The sequence below is a fragment of the Otolemur garnettii genome, unplaced genomic scaffold, assembly GCF_000181295.1.
Source record: "Otolemur garnettii isolate 467f Iridium unplaced genomic scaffold, OtoGar3 scaffold00007, whole genome shotgun sequence".
Taxonomy (NCBI): Eukaryota; Metazoa; Chordata; class Mammalia; order Primates; family Galagidae; genus Otolemur; species Otolemur garnettii.
The window spans coordinates 23,678,800-23,692,916 of NW_003852402.1; positions in this window are offsets into that span (position 1 = coordinate 23,678,800).

Genomic DNA, 14,117 nt, shown 5'->3' on the forward strand with positions numbered 1-14,117 from the left:
GTAGCCCACACGTCCCCCAACTGTCTTTACCTGGATTTGGATGGCAGAAAGGGAAAGACAGAGGCTGGCTGGCTGGGTGGGGCACCAGGAGCGCTCTGCCTCTGCTCTGAAAGAAGTCTGTGCAAATCACTGAGAAAGTCTGGCTTCTGCTTCCTCCTTTCTTCAAAGCCCACAGCTGATCTGAGAAGAAAAGGGGCTGCTTCGATAATGGGAGGAGACCTCTTTAATAAACTCAGGGGATTTATCTTACCCAATTTCCAGCCTAGTCTACCCCCCACCCACTAACATCCTGAGTAAGAAGAGTCCAAAGCTCTAATGACAAAGAGTCTGGTGCTCACTTTGGCAGCACATATACTAAAATTGGAAAAATTGGAACGACAAGGAGTCTGCCACCTTCCTGGACAGATCTCATCTTCAAGCCAAAAGCAAGTATACTGTGGTTCTCATCCACAGGTCCTAGTAATGAATACCCTCTGGAGCCACTTCAAACAGGCCCCTCTCACTTCTGCAGAATGATCTTTCACGTACTTGAGTATAATCATATGAGTATAATAATAACGGCACTTACCTGTAGTGCTTGCCACATGCCTATTTGGCGCCTATTTAAATAGGTACTATTTAAATCACTTTACTTATGGGAATTCATTTAACTTTCACAATAACTCTAAGTACTATTATCATTGGTCCCATTTTACAGATGAGAAAATCAAGGCATAGGGAGGTTAATGAACTAGCCCTGCTCCCACAGTAAGTGGATATTCAGGTTAGGAGTTGAGTCCATTCATTCCGTTGCTGTGTTACATCAACTTTTCTTCCCTTAGCTGGTCCTTAGCTGCTCCTCTCATGACAGTATTTTCCATCCTTTCTCCCTTGACTCGGAATCACACTCCATTTGGTCTGTGAGGCTTATAAGCAAAGTCACTGCAAATGGTTGAGTTCATAGGACAACAGGCAGTGAGACAGTTTACAGCAACAGGATGTTTATTAAGGTTCTACCTTGGTGTCAACACCCAGGGAAGGTGGACAGAGCAGGGGAGGGATCAAAACAAACCCAAGACATTTTCATGATTTTTTTATAGGCCTATAGAAGTATATGTCGTAAAATATTCATACACTACTCTGAAAATGTAACATATTTTCAATTGACTGGATATATAAGATCAGCTGATGTTTTGCTATATTAAATTAATCATATTTCCTATTTTTGTCCCAAATTTTATTGAAGCAAATTTACCCGGAACCCATTATTAAAATGGGGCAGAATAGTGTTTATGAATGATGATAATGGAAGCCATTTTACTGACTCAGGCTAATTAAGTTAAAAAAAAATTGAAGGTATATTAACCTACCCAGAGACATGATTTATCTTTGAAAATAAAGGTACATTGTTCTGGCAAATGTTATGAAACTGTCTGCAGATACCCTGAAAAAGACTATCAGGTCCCTTATTTGTATGTGTGCCATTTCTGTTTGTTTGTTTGTTTGTTTAATAATGATACTGCTGGTTGATCAACCGAGCTGTTTTAAGAGTGCCACAGTATAGTCTGCAAAGTAATAGATAATTAGTCCCTAGGGGAAAAAAAGGAGAATGTCACAGCCCCCGCAAATCTGTTGCTTGTCAGATGCTTATTAAAGTGGCGGCTCCAAATGCTATTAAAATGAATCCTTGAATTCTTACCTTGTTTATTTTACAGTCTATTTATCAAATGTTCATCGTCTAAGGCTCCATATACTTGTGTTCTTATTTTTATTATATTCTCAGTTTCAGTAATCACAATTCGTGACTTAGCTAACATATAAATATTGAAAATCATACAAATGTATAAAGGAAAATTGACGGGACTATTTATTATCTTCATAATAAATAACTATGAAGTACGGAAATTAGGGAAGTTTTCAAAGGGAAATTAGAAGCAGGAAAGTCAAAATAACAGGAAATAGAATACGATGAGGAAAAATCGTCCACCTGCTAAATTAATATACTCTCATTCAATGTGGATTCCGATACAAATTGTGAAGCCACATTGTTGAGTTCACTGAGAAGATATTTGAAGTGGCAATTGTTTTTTTGGTTTTTTTTTTGGCAATTCCCATGTTCAAGTTGAATTACTTCTACAAAGGAAGCCAGTCAGGTTCCTCTTGTTGAGATTTTGCAACAGGCCACGACATTTCTCATACCTAGCAAAATTCAAGTTACCAGCTAGGACACCAGACCTAACTTCTTGGTATTTGAAGTAGTCTAACCCTGGTTCTTTCACTAAACCGAGTCGATTCCCTTGTTAATTTTGCATAAAATGTTCTCCATGGAAACAGCTCCTTATTAGTCATACCGAGAACAGAGCAAAATAACTTGGCGGCTGGGTATATCAATTAGAATTATCAGCAGGTTTTTTGTTGTACACTCCCTTCAACTAATGAGTTTGATGAAAGTCAAAGGCAAATTAAACGCTTATCAAATAAGCCGTTCTATACGTGTGCCTTTCCCGTGAATGAACTTGAGATTTTCTATAAGAATTACATAATAGGTGTTGCTCACTTTGCCAAGCCCTTATCTTGCTGATGACGTAAGGCTGATCTGTAAGAGAGAAACATTGAGAGAGGGGTCAGCAGGAGGCCCTGAACCAACTTATAGCCGCAAAGGGAAATTGACTAATCTTAGAAATTTGTTTTTTCCTTCCTTGTCTTAGGTTTGATCCAAGTGGAGGAAATTGACTGGCATTTCATTATTTTCCTTTACAATAAGCTGGGAGCAAGCTGCAGAGGAAACCAGTCAGGTCCCAGCAGAAAGGAAACTGCCTAGCACCTTCGTCAGTTTCCTGCCACATCCGACTGATAGCAGAAAGAAGAGGATGTGATGTTATAGCGCTGGGGCCTGATTCTGAGATGCTGCTGATAAAGGCCTCCACCTTCCATTCAGCAGCTAGTGATTCACACTTACCCGATCTAGGTTCAGACTTCAGGGCACGCCTTTTAAGAATCCCTTAACTACCCAGACCTTTCAAATGCGTATGCTGAGCAAGATACAGAAAGCCAAGGGTTAAAATATATTCTTTATAAACAGCACCATCATGATCTATCCAGCTCCAGAAATACACAAGATCTGTTTCCAGGGAAATGAGCTCCTTCAGACTTTGATCAGCTCACCACCAACATTCCCAGGAGGGAAATGTCTTCTCATTTAGTCAGGGGCTAGGGGTGTGTCAGAGACATTTTCTTATAGTCTCTTTTCCAAATATTCCTAACAGGGATTGTGACAGCTCTGCTCAAAAATTGTAATGACATCCCCTTGATTATAAAATTCTGGTTTCTTTACAATGAATTTGAGACTTGCACAATATAATCTCTACTGTTCTGGACTTGCCTCAAACCACCCCATTATTGTTATTCATTTTTTTAAAAAAAGTCCACACATGGTGTCCCAAGCTTTTAGAATCTGGGCTTAGCCGAGCTATCATCCTAAATGTTCTCAACATTCCTGTTTTCCTCTCCAAGGTTTGTCCATAATTCAAGTCTAGTTCAAGGTCCTGCTTCCGGATCAAGTCTTCACAGTATTCCAGGTACAAAGAAATTGTACAAACCTTGTAATGTGGATTGTCTCTAATTCTCCCTTTGGAGAATGGCTGTACTGATGGAGCACAGCTTGCACTCTTTTGTTATATAGTACTAAATTTTAATTCTTCCATTCCTATTTCAGTTAGTATGTTTTTGTAATAACTTCAGGAGGAAGATTATGTATTTTTCATCTTTATATGCTGCACACTGTCTAGAAAAGCATCTTCAATTTGGCAAAATATTTTTTAAATTAATGTATTGAAAGTACATGGTATTAAACATGAACAAACACCCCACTACAATAAAAAAAAATCACTGGTTTGGGGGATTTAAATAGGTTAAGCGCTTACAGACTCTTAGATTTATGATTTTATAAAAAAAAAATGCCTTGACTAGACACGATTGTAAGAGGGACTTTACCTAACAAATGCAATCAGTGAAACCTGGTTTCTTGTACCCTCAAATAATCCCCAACAATAAATTGAAAAAAAAAAAAAAAGCCTTGACTATTTTAACCAACCAATCAACCAACCAACCCATCCAACAAATAAAAGCAAACCAGAAACTCTTCAGAGTATGGCTGATAATGGTGCAGTTTCATTGAATGTAACAAACGTACCACTTTAGAACAGGAGGTGGGTGGTGGAGGAAGCTGCTCCCGTGTGGGTCCAGGGGGCACATGGGAAATCTCTGTACTGTCTGCTCGATATTGCTGTGAACTTAAAACTGCTCTAAAAAATAAATTCTATTAAAACAAACAGAAAACCTTCTGAGCGACTACTACAGTGAACCCGTTTATGCACCGCCCCAGATGACTCAGCAATGTCTGGTCTCCTCCCCCAAATGTCAGCCACTTGACATGTTTCCACCATCACTGTGATAGAGAAGTTCCAGTGCATGCACGCCTAACAAGGAGGGACTGTATATGCACATTGTCTGGAAGGGACTCCTAGAGGCTCTGCCTTCTCCAGGAGGTGCCTGGAGTGGCCATAAATAAATCACAGACGAGCAAAGGAATAGAACTTTAACCACCGAGGGTGGGAAACAGGGAGGATCCAACGGATAAATTGTCCTTCATCCCATCCATAGTCTATTCTGAGATGTGTGGGGTTTCTTATAACCTCTCTAGACACCAAACAATCGACTATGTTTTGCTGGGAAGTTGTGGCCAGCAAAATAATACACCACTTAGGATTTGCTCTCCTTCCTTCCTTGACTCACTCCCTTTTTCTCTTCATTCTTAGTTCCCTAGAATTATACCCCTCTCTAAAATGATGGATATATAATTTTAAGCTCTGTTTTCTAGAGAATCTGAACGTGTACCAAATGTCAAACCCTGTGCTTACTGTTGGGGGGAACAAAACATAATCTTCTAGAGTTACAAATGCTCTTTTTATATTTTGTTTTCTTCAATAGGTAACGTATTCACAAAGTCAAAAAAATAAAGTCATGCCAGGCATGGTGGCTCATGCCTGTAATCCTAGCACTCTGGCAGGCCAAGGCAGGTAGATTGCCTGAGCTCATGAGTTTGAGACCAGCCTGAACCAGAGCAAGACTCCATCTCTAAAAAAAATAGCTGGGCACTATGGCAGAGACCTACAGTCCCAGCTATTTAGGAGGCTGAGGCAAGAGAATCACTTGGGCCCAAGAGTTTGAGGTTGCTGTGAGCTGGGACACCATAGCACTCTACTGAAGGCAACAAAAATGAGACTCTGTCTCAAAAATAAATAAATAAAGTCACACAGACTGATACACAGTGGGCAACTCCCTCCCTGACCCTGATGCCTCCTGAACCCTATTCTCTTCCAAATGGCGTATCCTGGAAGCTGTTTCATCTCAGTATGTACAAAATCTCCATAACGTCTTGGGCCACATAGTTACAACATGTGAATGTACCATGATTTAATCACTCATTCCATTCTTGTGAAACTTTAGATTGTTTTAGTCTGAGTCTATCACAAGTAATTCAGAAATGAATAACATCATATATAAGCTGAATTTCACAAATGCCTGCAGATCCATAGGATAAATTTCTAGAAATGATACTGCTGGCTCAAAGAGTATATAGACCTGCTGAAGAGTGTCTGCTATTAAATGTACAACCTCAACAACACAGTGTATTAATAATTTTTTTGCTTTTTGCCTATTTGGTTGGCGAAAAAATGGTATCTCAGCATATGTTTAAATTGGACTTCTCTTATTATGAGCAAAGTTAAATGTAATTTCAGATGTTAGAGAGTCATTTGTTTTTCCTTTTCTGAGAACTGCTTATTTTTTGAAAAAAATCTTCACCAAGGGAACAATTGTTAGAGCCTCTATTTTTAAAACCTTGTGTACCATGACTCAAGGAAAATTAAATTGAGGACTTTAACACAACTCTCACTATCACTGCTTGAGACTGCAATTTATATCCTCTCCAAGATGCAAAGCCTAGTTCCCACACTCGGTGAGTTCCCAGTCTGGCAGTAAAGACAGTGGGAAGAGGGAGCAAATCAGGCTAAAGAGCAGCCGGCTGGCCTCATTCTAATGCCCGAGGACACATGACACACTTAGATGAGGAAGGCTGATGCTGGTACCCAAAGGCTCAATGTCATGGCCGGGTGCGCTGCAACTGGCATCTCTAAGCAGTATCAGGACTAACAGAGAGATGAAGGGCAGTGCCCTGGTTCTAAGAAGAATGCTTGGACCCAGGGTGGTGGCTCAAAATTCCAGCACTCCGGGAGACTGAGGACCACTTTAAGTCAGGAGTTTCAGACCAATCTAAGCAAAGCCAAGACCCTATCTCTACTAAAAGTAGAAAAATTAGCTGGGCATGGTGGCATGTGCCTGTAGCCCCAGCTACTCAGAAGGCTGAGGTAGGAGGATCACTTAAACCCAGGAGTTTGAGGGTGCAGTGAGCTAGACTGGGGTCATGGCATTCTAGCCTGGGTGACAGGGTGACACTCTGTCTCAAAAAAAAAAAAAAACCTCTCCAACTCCAGCCAGCAGTAGGCAGGCCCGAGACCAGGCAAGGACTAACACAACATTAAAAGCTCTAGAGTAAAGCTCTTTAGAAACCTTTATAAGAATACAGAGAATAGGAAGGGTTTATTCCTAGAGTGTAAGAGAGAAGTGAGGTGTAGAAAGGTCGCACACTGAGATGACTTTTGAATAAGGCCTTGAAGAATACCATGGAACAACCAGGCAGAGAGGCAGAGAGAGCCCTTATATGCAAAGGCGTGGACATCTCAGATCTTTTTCTATGAATGATGAGTGATCCGGAGTGGCCAGAGAACAAGGAGGTCATGTGTGTGTGTGTGTGTGTGTGTGTGTGTGTATGTATACACAGGCAAGGGGTATGAAAGATGGGCAGAGTGAGGCATGAGGCCATCCTTGTCCTTTGATTAAATCCTTTTCCTCTTTAGAGATTCCCAACTGAGCACAAATTCTCTTATAAATTTTATTTGGGATACATGGAAAGGCCGGGCATACACATGGCTTGGGATAATATAGGAACAGCCTATTTTAAAGAAAATAAAGGGAGAATCCCATTAGGTCAGAGAGAGTTGGTCGCTATCAGTCATGATCCCTCTCATTTCTGTGAAATCAAAAATGAATTCCAATGGAGCAAATTGTCAGACTAGAGACATCACCTTAGCAGCCACTCGGGGTGAAACAGGGCAAACATGAATCCCAGGGCATGGACATTAATGGGAATGTGTGGAAGGACAGAGCATCACAGCACCAGTGGTGGAACTTCTAAAAAGAAAATAAGGACGTGTATGTTTATGGCAATTAAAACTATTGGAATAAAGAACAAAAAAAGGATAGTTGCAAAGAGAGGTCAACGAGTGAAATTAGCTACATGACAGAACACTAATGATACCTGCTTTCTAAACACCCAGTACATTTTCACTAATGAATACTCCAGAGCTGTAACCATTTTTTAAAAATCTGCTTGGCTTGAACAAGAAAAAAAAAATACATGATAATTATATTTTTTCAATGAGACATTGCCAAGGTCTATCCATGCCAAAATGCGGAGGGAAATTTTAATGTGAAATGAACCACAGGAAAGAGATGATAATGAGAGAGGTTTACAAAGGCCCTGTCATCTGCAGACATTGGCATTCTCTGTTTTTCTTTCAGCTCCTCCTCAAACTGTTCTCCCCTAATCTTTGATGTTTATATTATCCACCCCCTTAAAAATCTAACACTTGACAGACTCCAGTGGATTAAAAACAAGAGCTAACTTCCCAATCTTTACAGAAAAGGTTAAACTAGAAACAGAGGTTCCATACTTTGGAACCTTTGATGGCTCCCTATTTTAATTTTCTTTTTTTTCTTTCTTTCTTTCTTTTTTTTTTTTTTTTTTTGAGAAAGAGTCACATTCTGCCCAAGCTAAAGTGCCATGGCATCAGCCTAGCTTACACCAACCTCAAACTCCTGGGTGCAAGTGATCCTTCTGCCTCTGTGTCCTGAATACAGGTACCCACCACCATACCCAGCTAATCTATCTTTCTTTCTTTCATTCTTCTCTCTCTCTTCCTTCCTTTTTTTTTTTTTTTTTTTTTGACAGCATCTCACTCTGTGTCCTGGGCAGGGTGCTGGGGCATCCTAGCTCACAGCAACCTCAAATTCTTGGGCTCAAGTGATCCTCTTGCCTCAACATCCTGAGTATGTGGGACTACAGGCACCCACCACAATGCTGAGCTAATTTTCCTATTTTTAGCAGAGCTGGGTCTCCCTTTTGCTCAGACTGGTCTCAGACTCCTGAGCTCAAACAATCTACCCACCTCGGTCTCCCAGAATGCTGGGATTATGGGTGTGAAGCACAGCTCCTGGCCTGGGACACCTCTTCTCCTCCATTCCTTAAAGTGTCATTAACACAAGACCATTTCATGTAACAGACTTTTTTTTAACATTTGGAAATAACAGTGGGTAATTGAGCTTAGGGCAGAAAATGATTAAATTTTCTATATTATAATAAAAATAATTACCTATTATTGAGCCCTTAATATGAGAAGAGACACTAAGAAATGGGCTTAGTGGGGAGAGAGGAATTCTGGAGGGCCCACAAGAATATGGATATGAAGCAAGCTAGGTAACCAATGACCAACAGAAAGAGATAATCAATGGCCAATAGCAAAGGGCAATATTGCCTGGAGGAGCAGAGAGGCCAATGAAAGACTTGGAACCAAGTACAAAGAGTATGTATTTATAGTACTTCAGACCTTTGCATTTTCATATCTCTTACCTTTTCTCCAGCCTGAGAGGGACCCACTTCCAACTCTCTTTGGAAATGCTCTAAATTCTCTCTTTGTTCTTCCTAAGAAAGAAATCTGTCTTTGCTACCCTGGAACTGGTGTGAGCTACTTTTGCTCTCTCTCCACACTGCCAGTGCCTCACCAGTTTTATTTTCAGTTTCCACTCACTTTTGCTTTCCCATCAACATCAATTTGGCCTCATGCCTTTTGAATCATACTTAAGGTCCTGATGCAGAAGTGACAGAAACCTGGCTTGAGATATCTGCTGACTCTACTGATCCAACTGGGGGGGGAGCAGATGTTCCCTTCCTCCTCACTGCTCATTGGTTACTGCACCTCAGTTGAGGTGCTTGGCCGAGTAATTGAACCAGATCAACTGGGTTTGAGGAACTGAGGCTCCTTCCCGCAACAAATATATTGCCAGATATTGTGCCAAGCATTTTACATGCACTATTTCATTTAATACTCACAGTACCTTTATACTCACTATCATATAGCTGGTAAGTTAGGGGCTGTGATTCAAGTTTTTCTCACCCCACAGTCGGCACTAATCAGTACTGTTCTGAAGGTCATGGTCTTTAGAGAATCTCTTACTGGGTGTTTGCAACAAACTTGGTTGCCTGTTGAATGTTCATTTTATTTCTCTTCCCTTCTTATAGAACTTGGATTACTTTAAGGAATCCAACCTGTTGTGGTCCCATTCCTAAGAGCCACATCTTTATTGTTCTTAGCAATTACACTTGGCAGTGATTGCTTTAGGAATGGGTAGGCGATGCCTTCTGGCCAATAAGATGTGAAAGGAAATCTCCTGGGCTGCTTCTAAGAAAGGTTCCCTCCTCCCTAGACAGATAAATAGAGAGATAGTCTCTTCCTCTAAATGTTGTCCTGTCCAATGGTGCAATATGTAGAATTGCTGTAGCCTTCTCCTAACTATGAGGGGGTTCCCTTGAGGACAAAGACAACCAAGAAAGAATGCAAAAGGAAAGTTGGGGGAAACCTGATCCTTCCTGTTGGCCCACCAACATATTTAATCTTCAACATTCCTCCCTCTGGACTACTGGGAATAATAATGTCATTATTTATGGTCATTTTGAGTTCAGTTTTCTGTTACCCATGTTTCCTGGAAAATAAGACACTGTCTTATATTTATTTTTTCTCAAGAAGACACACTAGGGATTATTTTCAGGGGATGTCTCTGCACCGAAATGCATGGCGTGGCTATGCATATATGCTACATAGCCACGCCCATCACTAGGTCTTATAATCAGGGTAGGGCTCATATTTAACAAATGCATAGAAATCCTGTTAGGGCTTATTTGGGGAGTAGGTCTTATTTTCAGGGAAACACGGTATTTGTAAAAAAAAATATCATAATAGACTTTTTGGTTTCTCTCTCCTAAGATCTAACCTGTGAGGACTCAGACTAGCTCTCTTTGTAACATCTGTAGACTTCTTTGAGTCTTAGACTTTCTAAATCTTTCTCTAAATTTTAGAGAAATTCCCAAATTTCCATTAATTTTCTATGTAGAATAATGTCCCTTTGTCTCACCTTCTCCAGGGTCCCCTCCCCACCACTTCATTACCAAAAGGCTCACTTAATGAGTACTGAATAATTCCTTCCCAGAGATTAGATACTAAAGAGCAGCAGTCCTACTGCCTGAGTCTGAATCTCAGCTGCGTGTCTCGCTAGCTGTGTAAGCTTTGACAAGTCACTTCATTTTTCTAAGGCTCATTTTCACCATCAAATGAGAGTAATAATAGAACAATTGTTGTAAAGATCAAACGATGTCATCTACACAAAGATTTTAGAACGGTGCTCGGCACTTATAAGCATTCAAGAAAAAAAAATGCTGCTTGGAAGGAAAAGAAACTAGCTAAGGTATGCAGAAAGGAACTTTCCATTCTCTGTGTTAGTAGCTCATAGAGGAGAAAACCCAGCTTAATAACCAGGCTCAGAAAAGACAGGGACCGGGGCAGCCTTAGGAATCGAAATAGCAAGAAAGACATAATCTGTTTCAGTCCTTTGTGTCTCTGCCCAAGATTCAGATTCCTAGGAGCAAGAATCTGTTAGGTCTGGGTTTTGTTATGTACATACATCTTACTTGGTTGACAAAGTACCTGGGCTAGTGGTCCAGCCAGACTCCCTCCAATAGTGCCTTAAAGCGAACTTGGAATACTCTTACCAGAAGAAGGAGTAAAGTGAAAAACAGCCTAACTACAACAGTTACTCTACATTTGTTATATTTCTAAGACAAGGATTATGTCTTATCTACCACATTGCTTAATGGTCTAATTCAACTATTGTCAATATCCAAGGTCTGTTAGTTGGTTTTTTGTTATACAAGTTGACTTATAACATGAATCATTTGTATTTTCAAAGCTGATTCCAAAAGAAAACACATTTCTTTCTTGAGTATTGTTCAAGCTCAGCAAGAAGTCAGTCAATGATAATTAGGAAGGGATGTAACAAGACTGTTTTTGAAAGATGAGAGAGGTAGAGGAAGGGCGAGGTTGCCAACAACAGCAAAATATACATATGCGTATGTCAATACTAAAGACAGATAGGCCAGGAAAGCACAGACAGTCAAGGACATGGTCGCCAGCCTGTCTTCCCCATGCTTCTCTCGATTTGGCATAGATTTCAGCCCTAAAGATAAAGTAAAAAAAGAAAGGGAGAAATGACAGGAAAGCATCTCCATGGACTAAAAGGGTATTTTGGCTTCTTCTTCAGAAAGAGTGTTCTTTTGACCTCAAGCATGGTCAAAAAAGAAGATCTATGAGCAAAATCCTTAGAGAAAGCCTTAACATCACTGTTTGTCTATCAACTCCACGTTTTCAGCCACCAGTTTGCATCCATTTCTTCTCATAAACATTTGTTCCCCTTCAACTTCATTCCTATTGTCAAAGACAGCCTGGATACCAATCACCTATCCCTACACCAGACGGAGAGCACTTCCTGCCTCCCAACAGCGTATTCCTGCTCCATTCCTTTCTGTAGAATCACAGCACAGTCAGTTCCCTTCAACATCATCTTGGCCTCATGCCTTTTGAATCATACTTAAGGTCCTGATGCAGAGGTGACAGAAACCTGGCTTGAGATATCTGCTGACTCTACTGATCCAACTGGGGGGAGGGGGGAGCAGATGTCCCCTTCCTTCCTCACTGCTCATTGTGCACCCCACCCTCCTGAAGCTGACACACTGGCAAACAAACAGCCATGGCTTTGTGCAAGACTGTCTAAGGACAGAGAAGAGGGTGAGAAGAGGGAGCAGGCCCAGGACTTCATAACTAGAAAACTCTAACACTGAATGGTCAACTCATAGAGGCTGAGCCTGAAGGAAAGCAGCGAAATAGATGCCAGGAAGGTAGGGGGGAAACCAGAAAAATGGGGTAGCGTGGAAGCCGAGGGAAGAGAAAGTCTCAAAGCATAAAGAGACAGAAACAAAATGTGGCATATAAGCACAGTGGACTATTCATCAGCCTTGAAAAGGAAGGAAATTCTGACTCATGCTACAATGCGCAGATCTTCAAGACCCTTGGAGATGGTTTGATAAGTGAACTAAGACAGCCATTAAGGACGAACATTGCATCATTTCATTCACAGAAAGTCCTTAGAGTGGTCAGACTCACAGAGACAGAAGGCAGTATGGCGGTTGCCAGGGACTGGGAGTAAGGTGACATGAGGAGTTATGGCTTGATGGGTACAGAGTTTTCGTTTTGCAAGATGAAAAGAGTTCTGTGGGTGGATGAAAGGGGGGTGATGGTGCACAGCAGAGTGGATGCACTTAATGCCACTGAACTCTACTCCTAAAGGTGGTAGAGGTGTTTGTGTTGTGTGTTTTTTAACACAGTTGTTTTTTTTTCAATAAAAAGAGGTCAACAGCATTAGATGCTACTGAACAGTCAGGTATAGAGAGGATTGAAAGTATCCCTGTGTCTAGTGTCATAGAGACTGCTGGTGACAAGGATGAGAGGGACCCTGCCAACATCCACATGTAAACATCCATGCATATTTAACCAACTTCAGTAAAAGTGAGTCAGGACAGATTCAGGGCATCTCTGAATCCATGGCTAACCTCTTCCTCCTGGCCCTGCCCCCACTTGGTACATGTCATTCTCCCTGGAGTACTGTCTGGTTCCCACACATACTTCAACATTTTCCACATAAGGTTTAGGTGTCTATTTCCCCAAGGGAGGTATTTACCCTTCTTCTGTGCTACCTGGGTCTCTCCCCGGCTTCCAAACTATCATTAAACACTTCCCTCCTACAAATGAAGCTAGAAGAACTCAATCAGACCTCAAAAATTTCTACCATTATCTTCATCTCCATTATCCACTAATAATTTTTCATCTAAAAAATAGTAAAATGTTATTTTTCATTCATTCAGCAGTTACTTTAAAAATGTAATATTCCAGCTGGGTACAGTGGCTCACACCTATAATCTTAGCACTCTGGGAGGCCGAGGCAGGAGGATCACTTGAGATCTGGAGTGCAAGACCAGCCTAAGCAAGAGGGAGACTCCATCTCTACTAAAAATAGAAAAAAAATAGCAGATAAAGTGTTGCATGCCTATAATATCCACTAGTCAGGAGGCTGAGACAGGAGGATTGTTTAAGCCCAGGAGTTTGAGGCTACAGTGAGCTATGATGGTGCCAAGGCCCTATCTCAAAATCTCTACTCCATACCAGCTATTGTGGCAGTTGCTAGAGTTACAGTTTTTGCCTTCAAATAGCTCATAGTCCAGGGAGGAAGAATTTATTTTCTGTGCTTTATTCAGAGATGTTTTTGTCTTGAGGTTAAATTTAAAAATGCAAATGGCAAAGGAAAAAAATCTCTCTACAGAAAGATTTACGACTATTTTGGGAGACAATATAGCCTTACAGTTTCAGTAGGAACTCCTCACTGCTGATAAATTTAGCATGAACTCACCACTGTGGCCTTGTTATCTGCCTACACCATACCTTTTACAACAGAACTTTCCAGCACTAGTTTTCTCAGCTCCCATACACATATTCTATGCTCCAGTAAAACTGAATTACTTTATTTTCCTATTTCTAAAATGCAACTGATGATTATAAGACACACCACCAATTAAGGAACATTTCAGGAGAAAAAAGGAACAACCATAGTACATTCAGATAGTGGGTATAAGACACATACCAATTACACCAATTTGGGAATGTTACAATGGAAGTAGGGAGGAGGAGGCTGAAATATACATCTTAAGTTCAAAGATATACAGAGTTTGTTGCTCTCTGAAAAGAAAAGAAATTGCTTTTCTTTACATTTGGAACATCTCTCTTCTCTTTATCCCTACC